General features: G+C 44.0%; 1 protein-coding gene, 1 non-coding gene and 1 pseudogene across 7 annotated transcripts in view; 2 read left to right on the top strand and 1 right to left on the bottom strand.

The window, feature by feature from the left end:
- The window catches only part of IST1 (IST1 factor associated with ESCRT-III), a 69,307-nt gene that overhangs the window by 39,075 nt on the left and 13,254 nt on the right, over positions 1 to 16,978 (top strand). For 2 of the 5 annotated variants that reach the window (XM_053606512.1, XM_053606505.1), the window contains exon 1: positions 27 to 147. The exons of 1 other annotated variant lie outside the window; for it this stretch is intronic. The gene's annotated coding sequence lies outside the window, so the exon portion shown is untranslated. Of the gene's footprint in view, positions 1 to 25; positions 148 to 12,509; positions 13,052 to 16,978 lie in introns of those variants that run through there. 2 more of the 5 variants (XM_053606483.1, XM_053606496.1) reach the window with 2 other exon arrangements.
- LOC128580338 (small nucleolar RNA SNORA11) lies at positions 12,068 to 12,192 on the bottom strand. Its single transcript, XR_008378631.1, has one exon. It is a non-coding gene; the product is annotated as a small nucleolar RNA SNORA11 (small nucleolar RNA).
- LOC128596801 (26S proteasome non-ATPase regulatory subunit 11-like) lies at positions 14,646 to 16,954 on the top strand (annotated as a pseudogene). The gene is made up of 2 exons (XR_008383142.1): positions 14,646 to 15,154; positions 15,240 to 16,954. The product of XR_008383142.1 is annotated as a 26S proteasome non-ATPase regulatory subunit 11-like (transcript).

The raw sequence follows: 16,978 nt of genomic DNA, 5'->3' as shown, positions 1-16,978 counted from the left end.
TCCCTGGGAAGGAGGGCGTGGCTATCCCGGCCCCATGGATCCCTCCGCCCGTGGTCTGGATCCCGAGGCCGAGGGAGCCGCCATCTTGGATGCTGATCTGTGGTTCTGAGGGTGGTGTCTGCTGTTTTCACTCCTGGATTCGGTCAGGTGAGTGTGGCATTCTTGAGGAGGGTTTCGTTTTCTTTTACGCTCTACGCTCGGGCTTTAGTAGTCCCCAGCCAGCGGTAGTGCCGGGGTTCAAACGACTTTAGAGGTGGAAGATAAGGAGATGGGGAAGGATCCTGGAAGTGGGGGGTGAGGCCAGAGGTCAGGGCCGGAGAGCCGCGGCGTGGGAGGAGGCCCCAGCTAGGGGGATAAGGGCGTGGCAGGGCCGCGGGCTGCTTGGAGACCCCTGTTCCTGGACACTCGAAGCTGCTGAACTTTCCTGTTGTTCTCCCTGCTCCGAGGCGTCTCTTCCTTGGGGCGGAAACGCCGCGGGCTCGGCCTGGGCTCTTTCGCTGCACTCCTGTCTGGTCTCCTCTGCCCTGAGAGATTCGGGAGGGTCGGTGTCTTCAGTGCCGCTAGGTTGCCTCCGGGTCTCGGCAGTCTCTGCCGAGTGGGAGGCCTCCTGGGCTTTTCCCTGGGGGGCCTGGACTTGGGCCCTCTGTAGTCGGTGGAAAGTACCCATTTCTAGCGCTGAAGCAAGCAGCGGTCCCTGCTCCCTTTCTCCGACCCCCTTACGTGTGCATTGAGACCTTGTGAGGAGCTTGTGGCCCTGTTCTTGCCCCTGTCCGTATTCTCAGCGCTCCTCTTCTGGGGTGCTGGATGTGAGTACTTGGAACGCACAGGTGTAAACTTTAACCAGGATGCGGACCCAAGAGCATCCATTTATTAGGTAATGGGAATGTAGGATAATCACAAAAGACACAGCTACCTGCACTCTGTAGTAGTAAGCTGCGAGTCTGGTCTTTTGGGGAATTGTAATTTTTTAAATGGCGGTGTATTTTAACTTTTCATTGTGAAAAATTTCAAAAAGTAAAGACTATAATGAAGTCACTCCTCATCTAGTTTCAAAAACGGTCAAATTATGGCCAGTCTTGTTTCATCTATACCTGTCCTCGTGTCTGTTTTTTTTTTGAGTCTCTATTGCCCCAGGCTTCAGTTTGTTTCACAGTAGCTTCAATCAATCCTCCTGTCTCAGCCTCCAGTGTAGCTGAGACTACTGGTGCCTGCCAAGACACTCAGACAGGGTCTTGCTCTTCCTTATGCTGGTATCCAATTCCTGATCTCAATTGATCCTTCTGCCTTAGCCTCCCAGAGTGCTGAGATTGCAGGTGTGAGCCACCGCTCCCGGCCTTGTAATGTTTTTATGTTAATTTTATTGAGAAACGAATTAAGATAAAGATACTTTCTTTTTTTTTTTTTTTGTAGAGACAGTCTCACTTTATGGCCCTCGGTAGAGTGCTGTGGCCTCACACAGCTCGCAACAACCTCCAACTCCTGGGCTTAAGCGATTCTCTTGCCTCAGCCTCCCAAGTAGCTGGGACTACAGGCGCCCACCACAATGCCCAGCTATTTTTTGGTTGCAGTTTGGCCGGGGCCGGCTTTGAACCTGCCACCCTCGGTATATGGGGCCTGCGCCTTAACCGACTGAGCCACAGGCGCCGCCCAAGATAAAGATACTTTCACAATGCCTATTCATTACAGTATTTCTAGCTCTTTCCTGTAGGAGCCTGTACGTTTGTTGTCCTGGGTAGAGTGCCCTGGCATCACAGGTCACAGCAACCTCAAACTCTTGGACTTAATCGATTCTCTGGCCTCAGCCTCCCAAGTAACTGGGACTACAGGCGCCTGCCACAACGCCCAGCTATTTTTTGGTTGTGGTTGTCATTGTTTGGTAGGCCAGGCCTGGATTCAAACCCTCCAGCTCCGGTGTATGTGGCTGGCACCCTACAGGTGCCCAGCAAAGAGCCTGTACGTTTTTGTGGGTTATATATGATGCTGTTGGTTATACTGTCTATTATTTTATAAAATTGTTTGTTTTGATTAGTTTGGTCAGTGAAGATTTGATTATGGTTTGTGGTGTGAAAATATAACTTTGTGGCAACTTGTACATATCTTCATAAATAAGTCATACCTAAATCTGTTCATATCACTTATTTTATAAGAAAAAGTGTTCAGAATAAAGTAATACATTTCAAACATTAAAGTATTTGCATGTGTTGTAAAATATCTCTGTGGCCGCTATGCACTTTGCTCTGTCCTCTCACCATGTAGTACTTTTGGAGCAACAGAATAAGGCTTGTCCCTCTTCTGATTCTCTTCAGTTATTTATTTTTGCTAGTTTTAGCTACTTCAAGCTTTCAGGATCACTAGTTTGGAAGTTTCTGACTCCTCTCTTCCCCCAGTTAACCTGAAAAGACTCAATCCTTGCTTTTAAAACTTCCTTTATTCAGGATGGAGAGATTGTCTAGCATCACAAGGCTCTGGGTGCTGAGTGAGTGAGAAAAGAGGGACTAGGTAGGGTTGTGGCAGGGTTAAGGTGAGGGATTGGAAAGAGCCAAGAATGGCACATAAGACTACCAACCTGTGTGTGCCAGTAATAATAATGATATTAATACTAATAAAAATAGCATGTTTTAGTATATGAGATCTGACCACTAGGTTTGTGAACTCATCCTAGGAAAGTGCTACCTACATTATTGCTGAATATCGGTATGGTCACCTTTGAAGTACTACCCTTGCCCATCTGTGACACTAGTGATATTCAGCAATGAGATATATAATAATTTTTCTAGGATGAGTTCACAAACTTAATTGTCTGACTTCATATAAACAAGATAGAATACTCAGAATTAGTATTGCAAACACTAGTTGATAAGCCTTTGTTAGAGTTTATGTTATAGTTGTTTACTTGTCTTAACAGTTGTTTTATGTCACTTCTTCCTGCTAGATTGTGAGCTCTTGGAAGGCTATAAAGTCAGCTGTCTTTTTTTTTTTTTGAGACAAAAGTCTCACTGTGTCGCCCTGGGAAGAGTGTCACAGCTCACAGCAAACTCAAACTTTTAGGCTCAAGCGATTCTCTTGCCTCAGCCTCCCGAATAGCTGGGACTATATGTGCCCACCACAACAGCTGGCTATTTTTTGCTTGTAGTTCTCGTTGTTTGGTAGGCCAAGGCTGGATTCTAACTTGCCAGCTCTGGTGTATGTGGCTGGCACCCTAGCCGCTGAGCCACAGGCACCAAGGCTTAGCTGTCTTCTAAATGTCTTTTGTTGGCTTGGCACCTATAGCTCAAGCGGCCAAGGCGCCAGCCACATACACCAGAGCTGGTGGGTTCGAATCCAGCCTGGGCCTGCCAAACAACAATGACAATTACAACCAAAAAATAGCCAGGGGCTGTGGCGGGTACCTGTAGTCCCAGCACTTGGGAGGCTGAGGCAAGAGGATCCCTTAAGGCCAGAAGTTGGAGGTTGCTGTGAGCTGTGATGCCACGGCGACAGCTGTCTCAAAAAAAAAAAAAATCTTTTGTCTGTAGAGGGTTAGCATAGTGCCTTGCAGAATAGCACTCAATAAGTGTTTACTTTTGAGACAGAGTCTCTTTCTCTATGTCGCCAGGTGGCTGGCACTGTAACCACTGTGCTAAGGGCACAGAGCCTTTTTTCTTTTTCTTTCTTTTTTTGAGATGGAGTCTCACTTCTCACACCAGGTAGAGTGCCTTGGCATCATAGCTCACAGCAATTTCAAACTCCTGGGCTCAAGCAAATCTCTTCCCTCAGCCTCCCAAGTGGCTGGGACTACAGGTGCCTGCCACAACACCTAGCTATTTTTAGAGACTAGGTCTCACTCTTGTTCAGGCTGGTCTTGAACCTGGGCACTCAGGCAATCTACTCGCGTTGGCCTCCCAAATGCTTGGATTACAGTTGTGAGCCACCGCACACAGCCCTTCAATAAGTGTTTTGTTCTGTGAATGAATGAGAGTAAGGATGGTTGAGGCATGGAGTGATCTTCCAATAATCTCTGAATGACAGAATTTTAAATTAGGTGTTGGATAAAATGAATGTGTATATTCACATGTACATACATTAGTTTATGTATGCTACGTGTATGTTTGGAGATGTACAATAGTAACTTGACCAGAACATTCCCGATTGTGCTAATTTGTTTTCCTTTTTATTTCTTTGTCGTTTTGTTATTTATTTATTTATTTATTTTTTTTAAAAGCACAACTTATTTTATTTTTACTTTTTGCAGTTTTGGCCGGGGCTGGGTTTGAACCTGCCACCTCTGGCATATAGGGCCAGCGCCCTACTCCTTTGAGCCACAGGTGCCACCCCCGCTTTGTCGTTTTGTTGTACAGGTTTATCAATTTCTTTTTTTCGAGACAGTAGAGTGCTATGGTGTCATAGCTCACAGCAACCTCAAACTCTTGGGCTTAAGCGATTCTCTTGCCTCAGCCTTCCAAGTAGCTGGGACTACAGGCGCCCATCACAACGCCCGGCTATATTTTTGTTGCAGTAGTTTAGTTGCCCTGGCCAGTTTCAAACCCGCCAGCCTTGGCTGGCGCTGTAACCACTGTGCTATGGGCACCGAGCCGAGGTTTATCAGTTTTTAAAGCTTTTTTGAAAAACCAGTGTTTGGTTTCCTTGATTTTTCTCTATTTTTCTTTAGTTTCATTGATTTTTGTCATGTGTTTTATTTTTTTTTGTTTACCTATACTTGCTTTGGGTTTATTTTACTTTTTCTGATTCTTTAAGGTAGAAGCCGAGATTACTAATTTGAGACTTTTATTCTTTTCCTAATAAAAGTATTGGTGTTATAAATTCCCCTTTAAGCACTCCGTTAGCTACATCCCACAAATTTTTGTTGTATTTTCATTTTCTTCCTGTTTATACCTTTTTTTTTTGATACAGATCCTCAAGCTGTCACCCTGGGTAGAGTGCTGTGGCATCACAGCTCAAAGCAACGTCCAACTCCTGGGCTCAGGCGATTCTCCTGCCTCCACCTCCCAAGTAGCTGGGACTACAGGCACCTGACACAATACCCGGCTATTTTTGGTTGCAGCTGTCATTGTTGTTTGGCGGGCCGAGGCTGGATTTGAACCAGCCAGCTCAGTTGTGTGTGGCTGGTGCCTTAGCCGCTTGAGCCACAGGCGCTGAGCCCCCCCTTTTTTTTTAAAGTCTCATTTTGTTGCCCTTGGTAGAGTACCGTGGCATTGTCATAGCTCACAGCAACCTCACACTCTTGAGCTCAAGTGATCCTCTTGTCTCAGCCTCACAATTGCCTGGGACTACAGCGCCCGCCACAGTGCCTGCCTATTTTTAGAGATGGGGTCTCACTCTTGCTCAGGCTGGTCTTGAACCCGTGAGGTCAAGCAATCCACCAGCCTCTGCCTCCCAGAATGCTATAATTACAGGTGTGAGCCACTGGACCCAGTCTCCAGTTCAACCTTTTAAGAAAAAAAAGTTACAGGGTGGCGCCTGTGGCTCAGCGGGTAGGGCGCCGGTCCCATATGCCGGAGGTGGTGGGTTCAAACCCAGCCCCGGCCAAATTAAAAAAAAAAAAAAAAAAATTAAAGAAAAAAAAGTTACCTCATATTTAACAGAACCTAGTACAGGTTCTGGTATATAGTAACTTACTTAATAATTATTTGCTAAAATTGCTGGACTTGGGCTGGGTGCAGGGAGTCAGGCCTGTAGTCTTTTTTTTTTTTTTTTTTGAGACAGTCTCAGGATGTTGCCCTTAATAGAGTGCTGTGGCGTCACAGCTCACAGCAATCTCAAACTTTTGGGCTTAAGTGATTCTCTTACCTCAGCCTGCCGAGTAGCTAGGACTACAGGTGCCCACCACAGCACCCGGCTATTTTTCTGTTGCAGTTGTCATTGTTGTTTAGCTGGCCCGGGCTTGGTTCAGAACTGCCACCCTTGGTGTATGTGGCTAGTGCTGTAACCACTAAGCTACGGGCACCAAGCCAGGCCTGTAGTCTTACACTAGCACTTTGGGGAGGCTGAGATGAGAGTTCTAGACCAGCCTGAGAAAGAGAGACCCTGTCTTTACAAAAAAAATAGAAAAATTAGCCATCTGTGGTGGTGTGGACATATAGTCCAGTTACTTGGAAGGCTGAGGCCCGAGGATCATTTGAGCTCAGGAGTTTGAGGTTACAGTGAGATGTGACAATCCCACTGTTCTTTAGCTGGGATACAGAGTGAAACCCTCTGTTGAAAGAAAGAGAGGGAGAAGAGAGGAAGTAAAAGACAAAGAGAGAAAATAGCTATTGGATTTATTTTTTTACCTGTAGCTCAGCAGCCAGGGTGCCAGCCACATACAACGGAGCTGGCAGCTTCGAATCCAGCCTGGGCTAGCTAAAACAATGGCAACTATAATCAAAAAATAGCCAGGTGTTGTGGTGGGCGCTTGTAGTCCCAACTGCTTGGGAGGCTGAGGCAAGAGAATCGCTTAAGCCCAAAGAGTTTGAAGTTGCTGTGAGCTGTGACGCTATGGCACTCTATGGAGGGCAACATAGACTCTGTCTCAAAAAAAAAGAAAAAAGATTCCTAAGAGAGGGCTTATAGATTAGTCTCAATCTGTGCCTTTTGCCTGTTCCATATAATTTAGAACAATTACATATCTAGTGTTCTTTAGAATCTTAGGGCTGGAAGGGACTTGAAAGAGTATATTGTAAGAACTTAAAATATGTTCACTATATTATTGTAGAAAGAACCTACAAAGACACTATTTATTTATTTTTTTTGTAGAGACAGAGTCTCACTTTATGGCCCTCGGTAGAGTGCCGTGGCATCACACAGCTCACAGCAACCTCCAACTCCTGGGCTTAAGCGATTCTCTTGCCTCAGCCTCCCGAGTAGCTGGGACTACAGGCGCCCCCCACAACGCCCGGCTATTTTTTGGTTGCAGTTTGGCCGGGGTCGGGTTTGAACTCGCCACCCTCGGTATATGGGGCCAGCGCCTTACCAGCTGAGCCACAGGTGCCGCCCCAAAGACACTATTTAGACAATTCATGTACATTCAGTTTTCTGGTCTAGTTCACTGATGTGTTACTACATGTAAATCTGGAGCTGCTTTGGTAGATCTAGGTCTCAGCTTCTTTGGGCTTTCATAAATACAGATGCCATATGACATCTTTCCCCTCTGACCTATGTCCCTGGAGTACCCATGTGCACTGAGTCTGAGGGCTCTTTGGCCTGATGGTGTCCAGTTGAGGGTAGTTGGGAGGTACCAGCAGAAGACCTGAGGGCTGGATGTTTATTCTTCTGCTTCCTCCCTCTCCTGGCAGGGTTGTTGTAAGTTGTCTATGTCTCTTACCAAAGACCATGACTTCTCTCTTCTGGCCCTCTTCATATAGCTACTTTGGTTCTACTTCCCCATTGTACCCCCTTCTCCCCTCTTTTTTTTTTTTTTGAGACAGAATCTCATTCTGTTGCTCTGGGTAAAGTGCCATGGTGTTGTCATAACTCACGACGACCTCGAATCCTTGGGTTAGAGCAATCCTCTTACCTCAGCCTTCTTAGTAGCTGGGACTACAGGCGCCCCTACAACTTCTATTACAGGCAGCCTTTCTTCCCCTTTTCAGGTCTAAAGGTGTTAATGCCTCAGGGGCAATGCACTATCATTCCTTGGTTTCTCTAAACCTTATCTTTGTCAATACTTTTTATTAAATTTTCCTCAAATTGCCCAGGTTGTAGGTGCCCTGTGTTTCCAGTGACCCCCTCATTGTTAGAGTCTTTTTTTTTTTTTTTTTTTTTTTGCAGAGACAGAGTCTCACTTTACCGCCCTCGGTAGAGTGCCGTGGTGTCACACGGCTCACAGCAACCTCCAGCTCTTGGGCTTACGTGATTCTCTTGCCTCAGCCTCCCGAGTAGCTGGGATTACAGGCGCCCGCCACAATGCCCGGCTATTTTTTGTTGCAGTTTGGCCGGGGCTGGGTTTGAACCCGCCACCCTCGGTATATGGGGCCAGCGCCCTACTCACTGAGCCACAGGCGCCGCCCTGTTAGAGTCTTTGAAAAGGCCCTATGAATAAATAAATGTTGTTAATGAATTATAAGGTAGTAATTCGTATTTATTTTTATCTGTCTTCTATAGTAGGCTTCCATAAACTCTGCCTCAGACATCCCCAGTCAGAAGATTAATAGTGAAATACAGGCAACTTTACATGCTTCAGTATTTTCAACTTCATTTACAGCGCTTGATTTCTATTAATAATTACAGCATAAAGCATTTTTAATTCCATTTTCAGAGAATTTTAGTATTCTGTTATTCTCGTGACTGTTGGTATCCTTTCTTTTTTAAGTCTGGTCCTAAACTCACGTTGGTGGATGCTGACCATCTTAGGCAAATATGCAAAATAGAGAAAGCTGTCTCCACATCCTTCCTTCACATCACTAATGTTCCTCCTTTGTTACTTGTGTCCTTCAGTGTCTAATTCTTTTGAGATACCTATTCTAGTATGTTAATTTTGATGAACTTTTTTTTTTTTTTTTGTAGAGACAGAGTCTCACTGTACCGCCCGAGGGTAGAGTGCCATGGCGTCACACTGCTCACAGCAACCTCTAACTCTTGGGCTTACGCGATTCTCTCGCCTCAGCCTCCCGAGCAGCTGGGACTACAGGTGCCCGCCACAACGCCCGGCTATTTTTTTGTTGCAGTTTGGCCGGGGCTGGGCTTGAACCCATCACCCTCGGTACATGGGGCCGGTGCCCTACTCACTGAGCCACAGGCAGTGTCTCACTATATCTGCCCTTGGGAGAGTGCCATGGCGTCATAGCTCACAGCAACCTTAAACTCCTGGACTTAAGCAATTCCTTTGCTTCAGCCTCCAAAGTAGCTGGGACAACAGGTGCCTGCCACAATGCCGAGCTATTTTTGGTTGTGTTGGCCTGGGCTGGATTCGAACCCATCAGCTCCAGTGTATGTGGCTGGTGCCCTAGCTGCTGAACTATAGGCACTGAACCAATATGTGCTTTTTTTTTTTTTTTTTTTTTTTTTTAAAGAGACAGAGTCTTACTTTATCACCCTCGGTAGAGTGCAATGACATCACAGCTCACAGCAACCTCCAACTCCTGGGTTTAGGTGATTCTCTTGCCTCAGTCTCCCGAATAGCTGGGACTACAGGCGCCTGCCACAACTCCTGGCTATTTTTTTTGTTGTTGTTGCAATTTGGCTGGGGCTGGGTTTGAACCCACCACCATTGGTATATGGGGCCGGCGCCCTGCTCACCGAGCCACAGGCGCCGCCCCCAATATGTGCTTTTTTAGAATGTGAGATCATACTTCATATATATAGTCAACCTTTAATACTATGTCATATCATTGATCCATCCTCATGTCATCAAATGTTGTTTTAAAACACACTAATGGCTATGTAAAGTTCTATTAGGTACTATAATTTAATAAACAACGCTATTTCATTATATACTTTATTCTAAATTTTTGGTATACCGAATTCTAGGTTGGTGCCTATGGCTCAAGCGGTTAAGGTACCAGCCACATACACCTGAGCTGGTGGGTTCAAATCGGGCCCTGGTCTGCCAAACAACAATGACAACTACAGCCAAAAAATAGCTGGGCATGTGGCGGGCGCCTATAGTCCCAGGTACTTGGGAGGCTGAGGCAAGAGAATCGCTTAAGCCCAGGAGTTGGAGGTTGCTATGAGCTGTGATGCCACAGCACTCTACCTAGGGTGACAGCTTGAGGCTCTGTCTCAAAAAAAAAAAAAAAAAAACAAAACTATATATATATATATTGCATGGTCTGTTGCTTAGGTTAAGTTCCTAGGAGTGGAATTACTAGGGTAAGTGTGTCTATATTTGTTTATTTTAGAGACAGAGTCTTGCTCTTTTGGCCAGACTGGAGTGCACTACCTCCTTGAACTCCTGGGCCCAAGTGATCCTCCTGCCTCAGCCTTCTGTAGCTAGGACTCACCATGTCTGGCTGATTTTTTAAATTCTTTGTAGAGACAGGATCTTGCTGTATTACCTAGGCTGATCTCAAACTCATGGGCTCAAGTAATCCTCATGCCTTGGCCTCCCAAAGTGCTGGAATTACAGGGATGAGCCATCATCACACGTGACCAAAAATATGTATGCTTTTAAGCCTTTTGGAAATATTTAAAATACAAGACTAAAGTTTTATTTTCAGGCATTGACATTTCACAAAATTGATGCTTATAGATCCTGACATAGACTATTTAAGAACCACATGAAAATTTTGACACTCTTCTGTCATACCTTGTGACTTTGTATGAGATGTCCAATTTTGTTATCTTGCATCTTTGAGACAATTTCCAAGCAAAAGGCTGAAGAGGTCAAGTCCAGAACACCATTTATTTCTTTGTTGCTCTGACTACAGTTATTATTTTACAGTTAGTGACACGGTAAGTTTCTCCAAGTGTAAATTCCACTAGGATGGTAATGACACTGTGGGCTTTTTCTTAGTATAACAGTATGTCTCCAGTGCCTGTGCGAGTGTAGTAGGCAGTCAGTAAATATTTGTAGAAAAGGGTTTTAAAAATGTATTGTGATTTATAGTGCTGAAAATGATACAGTAGTGTATGATTAAGATTATTTACTTGGGTTTTGAATTTAGATTCACTTAGGTTTCATTCTTTACCATTTAGTTGCTGACTGATTTTGGGGGCAAGTGCTGGTAAAGAGTAAACAATAGTAGTATTTACTGTTTTTCTGGCCGTCTTCCCACTTCTCATCTATTTCTGGTTATGGATGCATTGAGAACAAGTATACCATCTGGATCTAAGTAGCACCAGAACCTACTACAGTGTTTGACATCTTATGAATGTTGAATTGAAGTCTTGAAGTTACGGCTATGAGAGGCGTGTTAGGGTATAAACTATGCCAGACTTCACCTGTACCAACTTGTGTCTCCCAGGAAGCACCTTGTTCTCTCCTATGCTAAGGTTTTTGCACACACAACTCTCTCTGCCTGGGATATTTATATCCAGCTCTTTTCAGACACCTTGTCCTTAAGATCAGTTTAGTCTTTCCTCCTCCTGGAAAGCATTTCATATTCTCCCTAAACAGGTTGGGTGTCTTTTCTGTAAAATAGTTTTCTTAGTCTTGGCGCTATTAACATTTCGGATTGGGTAGTTTTTTGTTGTAGGTGCACTGTCCTGTTCATTTTAGGATGTGTAACAGCACCCCAGGCCTCTGCCCATCAGTTGGCAGTAGCATCCTCTCCAGTTGCAACAACCCAGAACATCTCCAATTATTGCCAAATGTCTGTAGGGAACAAAATCACTCCTGATTCAGAATTAGAATCTGAAATTAAAGTCTCTATCCAATAATGTTATAGTTGCCAGATTTTCTTAGCTGTTTTTTCAATAGAATATAAGTTCCCTTGAGGAAAGAGACTGTACAGTATTTGTTTATCTCTGGCATCTAGGCAGTGTCTGACTTACAGGTAATCAGTACATATTCGTTGGATGAATTGACCATAATTCAGTACAATGGAGACCAAATACTTTGTGACATATGAGCTGAGCTTCATTTTAAATTGGAACTTGAGTTCATTTTTGAATGTAACATAAAGGCTTCTGGAAGCAGTTTTACATAAGGAAATTAAACTTGATATTTCCTTTAGTGGTTTATTCACAAGTAGACAAGTACTCTTCCTAGTGTTGTCTTACATTGGATTTCCTTTTTGTTGTTGTTGCTTTTCTTCATATATTTATCCTTTTTTACTTTCTTTTAAGTTTCAGAATAATACAAGGGTATGTACGATCAGGTTACATAGTTTGCTTTTGTAAGGTTAGAGTCTGAGATGTTGTGTCCTTCACCAGGGCAGTGTGCCATATACCCGTGCAGTGTACCTGGTAGGTGGGTGATCTTGTTTGATTTGTTTTTCATTTCACTTTGTTGGACCTAGTTTTTGTTTGGATATTACATATTTTGAAGATTGAATCCACAGTTAATAGAGAGAAATTGAAATGGTGCTGTCTTCTTTTTTTAATTTTTCTGATATTTTATCAGGCAATTTTTCAAACATAAACACTACCATTGAAAGAATTGTATACAGTGATCACCCATACACCCACCACATATATTTTACAATGTCTTTTTTGTATATAGAGAATTTGTAGGGAGGCCACAAGTTTTTTGCCCCTAATCACGATGACCTCAGATTCCTGTTGGGTGTGTTACAAACAAGCCATCCTTCAGGCCGTATATTCTGATTGTACCACTAAAGTTGTGCTATCTTGAAATAGAATGCACAGGGCGGCGCCTGTGGCTCAGTCGGTAAGGCACCAGCCCCATATACCTAGGGGACATACGCAACATACGCAAGGATGGTTTTATTCACTGTAACTTGTGGGCAGAGGAGGGATGGTTTTATTGACTGTTCAGTGAAAATCTTGGTAAATAGCTTTCTTTCTTTCTTTTCTTTTTTTTTATTATTTATTTTTTTTTTTTTGTAGAGACAGAGTCTCACTGTACTGCCCTCGGTAGAGTGCCGTGGCCTCACAGAGCTCACAGCAACCTCCAGCTCTTGGGCTTAGGCGATTCTCTTGCCTCAGCCTCCCGAGCAGCTGGGACTACAGGCGCCCGCCAGAACGCCCGGCTATTTTTTGGTTGCAGTTTTGGCCGAGGCCGGGTTTGAACCCTCTACCCTCGATATATGGGGCTGGTGCCCTACTCACTGAGCCACAGGCGCCACCCTCTTTTCTTTTTTTTAAGAGACAGAGTCTCACTGTGTCACCCTTGGTAGAGTGCTGTGGCGTCACAGCTCACAGCAACCTCCAGCTCTTGGGCTTAGGCGATTCTCTTGCCTCAGCCTCCCAAGTAGCTGAGACTACAGGTGCCCACCACAACGCCTGGCTTTTTTTTTTTTTTTCTGAGAGCCTCAAGCTGTCGCCGTGGGTAGAGTGCCATGGCATCACAGCTCACAGCAGCCTCCAACTCCTGGGCTCAAGCGATTCTCCTGCCTCCGCCTCCCAACGCCTGGCTATTTTTTGTTGCCGTTTGGCCGGGGCCGGGTTTGAACCCACCACCCTCAGTGTATGGGGCCGGAGCCCCACTCACTGAGCCACAGGCGCCGCTCTGGTAAATAGCTTTCTCTTACAGAATTTTGTAGAGCAGTTTTCTTTCCCCCGTGGGCTTTTCACTCCTTTGTATAATTCTGTACATGAGTACATGGTAATGATAGTTCTGTGATGTTGGGCACTAACTTTTTCCCAAAGGCTGAGTTTTAGTAGCAGAATTTGAGGAATTAAGAAGATAACATTTTACTGCAGAAATTATTCCAAAAAATTGAGGAAGAAGGAATCTTCCCCAACACATTCTATGAAGCAAACATCAACCTGATACCAAAACCAGGAAAAGACCCAAACAAAAAGGAGAATTTCAGACCAATCTCACTCATGAATATAGATGCAAAAATTCTCAACAAAATCCTAGCCAATAGATTACAGCTTATCATCAAAAAAGTCATTCATCATGATCAAGTAGGCTTCATCCCAGGGATGCAAGGCTGGTTTAACATACGCAAGTCCATAAACGATATACACCATATTAACAGAGGCAAAAATAAAGATCACATGATCCTCTCAATAGATGCAGAAAAAGCATTCGATAAAATCCAGCATCCTTTTCTAATTAGAATACTGAAGAGTATAGGCATAGGTGGCACATTTCTAAAACTGATTGAAGCTATCTATGACAGACCCACAGCCAATATTTTACTGAATGGAGTAAAACTGAAAGCTTTTCCTCTTAGAACCGGAACCAGACAAGGTTGTCCTCTGTCACCTTTACTATTCAACATAGTGCTGGAAGTTCTAGCCAATACAATTCGGCAAGATAAGGAAATAAAGGGAATCCAAATGGGAGCAGAGGAGGTAAAACTCTCCCTCTTTGCTGACTACATGATCTTAGACTTAGAGAACCCCAAGACTCAACCACAAGACTCCTAGAAGTCATCAAAAAATACAGTAATGTTTCAGGATATAAAATCAATGTCCACAAGTCGGTAGCCTTTGTATACACCAATAACAGTCAAGATGAGAAGCTAATTAAGGACACAATTCCCTTCACCATAGTTTCAAAGAAAATGAAATACCTAGGAATATACCTAACGAAGGAGGTGAAGGACCTCTATAAAGAAAACTATGAAATCCTCAGAAAGGAAATAGCAGAGGATATTAACAAATAGAAGAACATACCATGCTCATGGATGGGAAGAATCAACATTGTTAAAATGTCTATACTTCCCAAAGCAATCTACCTATTCAATGCCATTCCTATCAAAATACCAACATCGTACTTTCAAGATTTGGAAAAAATGATTCTGCGTTTTGTATGGAACAGAAAAAAACCCCGTATAGCTAAGGCAGTTCTTAGTAATAAAAATAAAGCTGGGGGCATCAGCATACCAGATTTTAGTCTGTACTACAAAGCCATAGTGCTCAAGACAGCATGGTACTGGCACAAAAACAGAGACATAGACACTTGGAATCGAATTGAAAACCAAGAAATGAAACTAACATCTTACAACCACCTAACCTTCGATAAACCAAACAAGAACATACCTTGGGGGAAAGACTCCCTATTCAATAAATGGTGTTGGGAGAACTGGATGTCTACATGTAAAAGACTGAAACTGGGTGTTTCTGGCGTCGTTGGCCGTGGCCGGGGACCGTGTGAGAGCGGTAAGATGGCGGGGGTGATGGTGGTGGAGTTCCAGAGAGCCCAGTCTCTACTCAGCACTGACTGGGAGGCCTCCATCGACATCCTCCACTCCATCGAATTTTAAGAGGATTTGCATTTTCCTCTCCCAGTGAAGCATGACATTCAAGAAAATGATGAGGAGGCAGTGCAGGTCAAATAGCAGAGCATCCTGGAACTGGGATCTCTTCTGGCAAAGACTGGACAAGCTGCAGAGCTTGGAGGACTCCTGAAGTATGTACGACCCTTCTTGAATTCCATCAGCAAGGCTAAAGCAGCCAGTCTGGTCCGATCTCTTCTTGATCTGTTTCTTGATACGGAAGCAGCTACAGGGCAGGAGGTTGAGCTGTGTTTACAGTGCATTGAATGGGCCAAATCAGAGAAAAGGACTTTCTTATGCCAAGCTTTGGAGGTTCTCAGCTGTTGCGGGAGTTGAAAAAGATGGATGACAAAGCCCTTTTGGTAGAAGTACAGCTTTTATTTGTTTGTTTGTTTGTTTTTGGCCGGGGCTAGGTTTGAACCTGCCACCTCCGGCATATGGGACTGGCGCCTTACTCCTTAAGTACAGCTTTTAGAAAGCAAAACATACCACGCCCTGAGCAACTTGTCGAAAGCCCAAGCTGCCTTAACCTCTGCTCGAACCACAGCAAATGCCATCTACTGCCCCCCTAAATTGCAGGCCACCTTGGACATGCAGTCAGGTATTATCCATGCAGCAGAGGAAAAGGACTGGAAAACTGCGTACTCATACTTCTATGAGGCATTTGAAGGTTATGACTCCATTGATAGCCCCAAGGCCATTACATCTCTGAAGTACATGTTGCTGTTCAAAATCATGCTCAACACCCCAGAACATGTCCAGGCTTTGGTGAGCGGGAAGCTTGCACTTCGGTATGCAGGGAGGCAGACAGAAGCATTAAAATGCGTGGCTCAGGCTAGCAAGAACAGATCACTGGCAGATTTTGAAAAGGCCCTGACAGAATACTGGGCAGAGCTCCAGGATGACCCAATTATCAGCACACACTTGGCCAAGTTGTATGATAACTTACTGGAACAGAATCTGATTCGAGTCATTGAGTCTTTTTCCCGAGTACAGATTGCACACATATCTAGTCTCATCAAACTCTCGAAGGGCGATGTGGAAAGGAAATTATCACAGATGATCCTTGACAAGAAATTTCATGGGATTTTGGACCAGGGGGAGGGTGTCCTGATTATTTTCGATGAACCCCCAGTAGATAAAACTTATGAAGCTGCTCTGGAAACAATTCAGAACATGAGCAAAGTAGTGGATTCCCTCTACAACAAAGCCAAGAAACTGACAAAGAGTTGGATCTGTAGCGGTCCTTTGGAGAGTGTGTGTGGCGGGAGAGTGAAACCTTGGGGGAAATGCTAGGAGATTCTTTTTTTCTTTTTGTTCTACTTTTCGCTCAGAACGTTTTTAAATCCTCATTTGGTGCATCTGTATTCCAGCCAATAGGTGTGCCAGTTTTCATGTAATCTATACTGGCCCAACTTGGGAGTGGGGAAATTGCTTAAAAAAAAAAAAAAAAAAAAGATTATTCTAAATAAAAGGAAAAAGGCTTACACTAAAAAAAAAAAAAGACTGAAACTGGACCCATACGTTTCCCACTCACAAAAATTGATTCAAGATGGATAAAGGACTTAAATTTAAGGCATGAAACAATAAAAATCCTCAAAGAAAGCATAGGAAAAACACTGGAAGATATTGGCCTGGGGAAGGACTTCATGAAGAAGACTGCCATGGCAATTGCAACAACAACAAAAATAAACAAATGGGACTTCATTAAACTGAAAAGCTTCTGTACAGCTAAGGAGACAATAACCAAAGCAAAGAGACAGCCTACACAATGGGAAAGGATATTTGCATATTTTCAATCAGACAAAAGCTTGATAACTAGGATCTATAGAGAACTCAATCCACATGAAAAAAGCCAACAATCCCATATATCAATGGGCAAGAGACATGAATAGAACTTTCTCTAAAGATGACAGACGAATGGCTAACAAACACATGAAAAAATGTTCATCATCTCTGTATATTAGAGAAATGCAAATCAGAACAACCCTGAGATATCATCTAACCCCAGTGAGAATGGCCCACATCACAAAATCTCAAAACTACAGATGCTGGCGTGGATGTGGAGAGAAGGGAACACTTTCACACTGCTGGTGGGACTGCAAACTACAACCTTTCTGGAAGGAAGTATGGAGAAACTTCAGAGCACTCAAGCTAGACCTCCCATTTGATCCTGCAGTCCCATTACTGGGCATCTACCCAGAAGG

Source organism: Nycticebus coucang, chromosome 2, assembly GCF_027406575.1.
Source record: "Nycticebus coucang isolate mNycCou1 chromosome 2, mNycCou1.pri, whole genome shotgun sequence".
Taxonomy (NCBI): domain Eukaryota; kingdom Metazoa; phylum Chordata; class Mammalia; order Primates; family Lorisidae; genus Nycticebus; species Nycticebus coucang.
Note: the sequence above shows the minus strand (reverse complement) of the source record. Positions and strands in the feature narration are given on the sequence as shown.